The sequence below is a fragment of the Octodon degus genome, unplaced genomic scaffold (assembly GCF_000260255.1).
Source record: "Octodon degus isolate 3935 unplaced genomic scaffold, OctDeg1.0 scaffold00082, whole genome shotgun sequence".
NCBI lineage: Eukaryota > Metazoa > Chordata > Mammalia > Rodentia > Octodontidae > Octodon > Octodon degus.
This window is the reverse complement of record NW_004524658.1, coordinates 11276011-11282895: the sequence shown is the minus strand read 5'-3', so window position 1 is coordinate 11282895 and position 6885 is coordinate 11276011.

The window sequence follows — 6885 nt, the reverse complement described above, 5'->3', positions numbered from 1 at the left end:
TGCAATGTGTTAATTATTGAAACTGTCCTACCAATTTGATTTGAAACTGTCTCATTGCTATTTGTTTCTCAATAAAATTATGAGAAAAAAAATTAAAAAAATAAAAAAGAGACAAGAATAAAAATTTAAGGTTTCTTGAAAGCAAGGAGTAGTATGTAACAATATGTCCAATTTTTCATAACTGTATCTGTTAATCTGAGCAACAGATTTGATGATAAAACTAGATAATATATCAACCATTGTTAATCAGCTATTCTTGGTTTGAAAATCTGTAATGTATGTAATATTGTATGTTACCCTGTTTCTGTCTTTGTTTCTGACTTTTGTTCTTGCTTTTGTTTTTACTTTTCAAAATTAAATTAAATAAAACATATATTGGAAGAAAAAGAAGTTGTTGACTAGAGCCTTTTACAGCTCAGCATATTAATATGGCTTTACTTTTTATACCTTATTTTTATACTTTTGTGCTGAATGGGTAAGACCAAGATAAAGCAAGACCTATAGAACAAGAAATGTAACTTTTGTGTGTGATAAGGTCAGTCAGGTACCCTCAGGGTTTATCCTGTAACCCTATACCGCAGATTGCAGATCCTTTGTCAGTGTCAGCCATGTGGATGAGTCACGGCCATTGCTTGACCAATTTGCTTCCTGTGAAAGCCTGAGAGAAAGCTTTTTCTCCATGTGACTCCTTAGGTACACTCAATCACATTCCTCTGTGGCTCCATAATGTCCTTGATCAGAAAATTTGGGGCACAACTGAGTTACATGTTGTTACAGTACAGGTTCTCCTATGATCATCAAAAATTAATGCAGACCAATCTTCTCCTCTTCACTCTCTTTATGGAAAAACAGAACAAAACAAAACAAAACAATCCTGTTCCGATCCAAGATATTTTTAGTAAAGGTGGTAAGAGGAGGTAAGATGTGAAATATAAAGCTCACACTCTGTCATGTGACTTAGACACTTCTCGTCTGCTCATTACTTCATAAAGAGCATTAATAAATAATCAATTTTTTTAAAAAAGAAAAGAGAACCACTTAAAATATTGTTTAAGGATGGGTTAGGTGGGTTAGTTTGGCATTTAAAGGACCTAAAACTGTCATCTCTTCCACATAGCCTTTTCTTGATAACTAGAAGTCACATGTGACAGCTTCCTCCAAGACTGGATTATATGAAAACCAATGAACATGGAAACATATATTCGATTTTTAAAAATTATCACCTGACTTAGAGGTACCCTTTATGTAACAAATTTTCTATTTTCATAAATTCATAAGCATACTTAGTATAAGTACTAAGCATACTTAGTACTAAGCATACTTAGTATAAGCATACAATGTATAATTTTCAAATGTAGGACTTATTTTAAAAACAATTTAAGGACTTATATATTTAAATGAATAACTGGGAAATCATTTTCCTAGAAAAATATGCACACATACAGACATGCATATGCACACGGACACATCATTTGTGTGTGAGGGGCCAGAGTTGGAGGTTTCCACTATGCAGTTAGTTCGTGAGTCATGGAAGAGGATGGCATTTGGTACTTTGTATTTCACACTGGAAACTCCTTAGAAGCAGATTAAGACTGGCACTTTTTTTGTGGTACTGGAGATCAAACTCAGGACCTTGCAGTTGCTAGGCAAGCGCTTATTCCACTGAGCTATCTCTCCAGCCCCTAGACTGGCACTTTTGAGAGTCATCATTAGCAAAAACTGGTGGAAGATGGGTGGTGCATTGTGGTAAGTGTCCATCATTCATTCTGTTGCTGTTGAAGACCCTGGAGAGTGGGTTGGAAGAGCCATTGTGATTTGTCTGTGCAAGGGGGCAGAACAGAAGCAAGACCCAGAAAACTCTTGCATGTTCTGATTTCAGTGCAGAGATCGAAAGACTTACAACCACAGTGAGGGTTCTCTGAACAGTAAAATTTCAGGAAAGAGCTCACTTAGAAGAGAAATTTCTGTCCATGTCCATAGGAAATCAAGAGTAGGAGATAGGGAACCTAGAAACAGGTCAAAGGGTAACTTAATATTGTTAAGCCTCTCCTTTCTATATGTATGTATTTGTCATGGGGTCTGATTTTAAGGAACATTTGTAGGAGGAGGTAGGAGTATTTAGAAGGAAGAGTGGGCAACGTTGAAGTGAAATTTACTGTGTTTCACATGGATTTTGAAAAGCAGACAGCACCTAAGAAGTTTGATCACTTGAGAAAGCTCTCTTCAATGTTCATATAAATTTGCATTCATACCTAGGTTCCTGCTGTGTGTCTGAATTTGCATGTTTCACAATTGAATGCATTTAATTATTTCCTGAAGATGTACTTTTGATGTGTTTCTATGTCTGATTGGCTTAAAGCACTGCATTTTGTATACAATAGCAATGTGACAATGTCAGAACACATCTTCTCTTCCTTACCAGTGTGTTCAGGGCTTTCCATTATGTAACTTCTACTTTATGGTCTCTAAAATTAATATAGACCACATCCAAAATAAGAATAGATAAAACTCTCTTGAAAATAAAAAATAGATGGGACGACTTCCTCTTTAGGAAATCAAGGCATACTATAAAGCTACAAAATGAAACAGGGTGATGTTGGTGCAGAGATTGACTCTCCTGTGGCTAGGATGGGTAACTAGGAAAGAACTCATCCATACAAGCAGAGGAACAAAGAAACTCTCCATAGGGGATGCCTGGATCATTGTTTGCTTGTTTTTTTCTTTTGTATTTAGTACAGGGTCTCCAGAGTCTCACTTCGTAGTTCAGACTCATAGTTATTATTCTGTTTTCAGTCTCCCAAGCACTGGGATTACAGGCACATACCACCACACCCAGTCTCATGCCTGGATCATTGGCTACCCATGTTAAACAATAAAATTAAATACCTCCTTCATGTCACACAAAATACAACTTCCACATAGGGTAAAGACTTAAATGTGAAAGATAAAACGGAAGCTTTTAGAAGAGCATACAAGAAAGTATCTTCATGATCTTGGGATGCAAAGTATTTTTATTGAAAGCACAGGTCATAAAAGAGAAGAATGATGCTTTTGGCTGCATAAGAATTAAGAACTGAAATGCCTGTATGAAAACAAGGAAAAGTCATGAAGAGGAGGAAGATATGTGCAACCTGTATGATCAAAGGTTTAGCAACTATAATAAAAAGCCTATAGATCAATGAACAAAAGACAACAATGCAACAGAAAAACAGGCCAGAAACTGAAGCTTTTTTCAAAGAATGAAACACCAAAATGGCTAATATGATGAGGGTGGGCGGTGGGGATAGCTCGGTGGTAAAGCCCTTGCCTAGCATGCGTGAGGTCCTGAGTTTGACCTTAAGCACTGCCAAAAAGAAAAAAAAAATAATGTGAAGAGGTCAACCTCATTAGGTGTCATAGAAATGCAACACAAACCACAAGATTTACTAGTGCACACCCATCAGAAGGCTGAATTTTGGAAAACTTAATGGTAGGTGTGTTAGGACCAGGTATGACTGATGGAAATGTAAGCTGGTACCAATTGTTTGAAAAGCAGGCGGCATTATCTGGTAAAATTAAGGATCAATGAACTCTATAACCTATGCTTTCCACTTCTACTTGTGTGCCCTGGTGATGGGAGGATCTAGGAGCGCCTTAAGGGCATCACAACAAGTTACTTTGGCTTAGTGATTCTTTTGAAGAGAAGACAATTGAGAAAAAACAAGCAGAAAGGACTCTGCCCCTTTTCAACTAGAAGCAGAATGTAAATTCTTCAGGAGAAAATTCCTCCCTGTACCAGAAGAGAACACTTTTCTTTCCTTTTTTTTTTTTTTTTTTTTTTTTAATGTATTAGGACAGGATCTACAGGATCTCACTACATAAATCAGACCCATAGCGATCCTTCTGTTTTCAGCCTCCCAAGCTCTGGGATTATAGGCATGCACCACCATGCCCTGTCTGAGAACATTTTCTTAACCCAGAGAAGGGAGAACCAGCACTGAGTGGGTTCAGCACAAAGTCAACTGAAATAACCCCCACCTTCTACAGTTTACCACTCACTTGGTCTTACTCTTTCCTTACACATGAAGGCTTTCATATACAAGTAAAGATAGTAACATAAAACACTCTCTACTTTCTCTCATTAATTTGTCTGTTTTCAGTTTAACTCTTAAGAACTCAACAGGGTAAAAAAGTTTTTCCTCCCCATTGTACCAGAATAGCTATACAAGAATGTTCATTTCATCCTCATTTTCCACTGACCAAATGTTAGGAATTCTCATTTCTGTTCCAACACCAAATAGGGAAATAAAAGTATTTATTCACTGTGAATATTGCACACAGCGATAAAAATCAAGAAACATGATGCTAAGTGGAAAATAAAAAAATTACACGTATCACAATTCCATTATATGAAAATATAAATATAAACAGAAAGCAAAATAAATGATTAATAATAGGAAGCTATGAGACAGATGTTTTGCGAACGAGAAGGGAATCGAGACAGAGGAAGGGGGAAGGAGAAGAACCAAGAATTGAGATGCACAATGTGCGTACACCAGTCCCTCACAGAGAGTGTAATCAGTATGTGCTATAAACATGTACTAAAAAATAAAAATTGAGAACATTGTAAAGCAGACAAAATTAAGCTACACTAATTAGAAATGCACACATCTATGGCAGAAATAGAAGCAAGGCTATTATCACTGTCAAGGTCAGGAGGCAGATGATGTTGCCAGTCTCCAAAGGTGGCTATGCGGGCCCTCCCTTTCCCAGTGTTTGCTAAGCTGCACGATAAGTTTTCTCTACTTTCCTGTGTCTTACATTTCACAATAAAAGCAAAACCAAATATAGTCAGAGACAAAAAGCACTCCGAAAATGGAAAAAGCAAGACAAAATAAGGGAGAAACAAGAGACTACAGGGGCAAGCGTGTATTTTAATTCAATGTGTACTAGAAGTGGCATTTCAAAGCCGATTTATTCAATAAATTATGTCGAAATTGGAAGCCAGATGGACAGATATGAGTATAAATTAATTACAAGTCTCTGGTCAAAAACATCACAGACAATTTGGAGAAAATATTCACAGTACACAGAAGAGACAAAAGATTGCTGTATCCATAGTACAGTATATTTAGGATGTTTAAAAAAAATGTAGGGATAGAGAATGCAAAGCAGATAGTTCGCAGAATAAAAGAAATTGACATTTGAAATACTGGGGTGGGGGAAGTAGCAAGGCCGGGCCTGTGTCTGGGAGACAGGGGTTCGTAGAAGACACTAAAGCCTCGCCTTTCCAGGCAGGAGCACAGGATGCCTAAGCCTGAAAAATCAGGCAGCAGGAACAGAAGGCTTTGTTAAACGTGTGACGGGATATTAACAATAAGATTAGCGAGAGGAGTTTAACTGATGAGTTCAGAGAAAGAAAAAAGAGAAAGAGCATGAACGTAGATTGAATGAGAAGCTTGAAAAGCTATTCGATCCTTAAATGATGTACACAAAAGGAATAATCAGAAAATACAATGAATGTTTAAAATTTTAAAATGAGGGCTAGCCAAATAGCTCTGCGGATTAAAGCACCTGCAAGCAGGCGCAGGGGCCAAAGGTTCGAGCCCTGGGCCTGCTACACCAGCTCCCCCCCGCCCCAGGGGCGCGCTAAAACGGCAATTGAGACAGGGCGTGGTGGCTTTCACTTGTAATCCCAGCTCTTAGGAGGTTGAAAATAGGTGGATCACTACGAGTCCGACTTAGTAGTGAGACCCTGAACACCCTGTAGACCCTTCCCCCCCCAAAAAAAATAAAATACAATAAAATGCATTACAGTAAAATACACCTCGCCGTTCCTCCTGGAAAAGCACTCCCCCGTGCTCTGAGCACCGTGTGCGAGCACTCCCACACTCCCGCCGCTTTCTGGAGCAGCGCCGAAGGTCTTTTCACTGTGTTCCATCCACATTCACCAGCTCTGGCACCCTGCAGCTTCTGGCTCTTCACCGAAGTCCAAATGACCATGACAGATAAATGTCTTGAATCCATTCAGGATAAAGGTTCCTCTAAGTTTTTACCGTTGGCACCTAACTGTACCCTACTTTGTTTTGTCTTAAAGCCCCTAGTGATTCATAAAATCATAGACCAATTGCTGTCTGATTTCAGGAGCTTCATGATATGATACAATATGTTGAATTTCTACCCAGTACAAAGAAGGAAAACCTCTCATAAAATACAAAAATTAGCAATAGAGTAATAGTAGATATATATATATATATATATATATATCCTACAAGTAAATCAGGGTGGCAGTTTAGCCCTGTTTATTTCTGAAGGTGAAACCATTCTTTTTTCCGTAGAGGACCTAATTTCAGAACGGCATCTGCAGACTTTACTAAGTAAGTGGCAGTGCTTTACTTCAGGGTGATCACATAGAAAATGTAAGCTGCTTGCTGACGCTCCTGCCCCTGTACAACTGTGATGAAACACGACGAGCCTTCCTGTGACTCACTTCTCACGTGCTTTCCAAATTATTAGGGTGACTGTCAGCTATCCAATTTAGCTGGAGCCTTGAGGCTTTCTCTTAGAAGGGTTTGATCCTTTAAAAAAATCTTGTATTTATTGATTTTGGTGCAGGATCTTTCTCTACAGCTCAGACTCATAGTGTTCCTCCTGTCTCAGCCTCCTCAGCACTTGGATTACAGGCGTGCACCACCATGCCTGGCTTTGGTGGCTAGCTGGGTATGGGGCTGACCCAGCATGCGGTGCTGGGGATCCTAAGAGATCTGAGCCAGGGTGTTTTCTCCTGGGCCCAATTTTGGCCTCCTCACTTGTCAGACTGATCTGGGGTTACTTATATCACTAAAAGGAGTGCTTGGGGTTCTGCTGATCTTTACTGCCACAGTGTTTTCTTCTTTGACTGCTGTA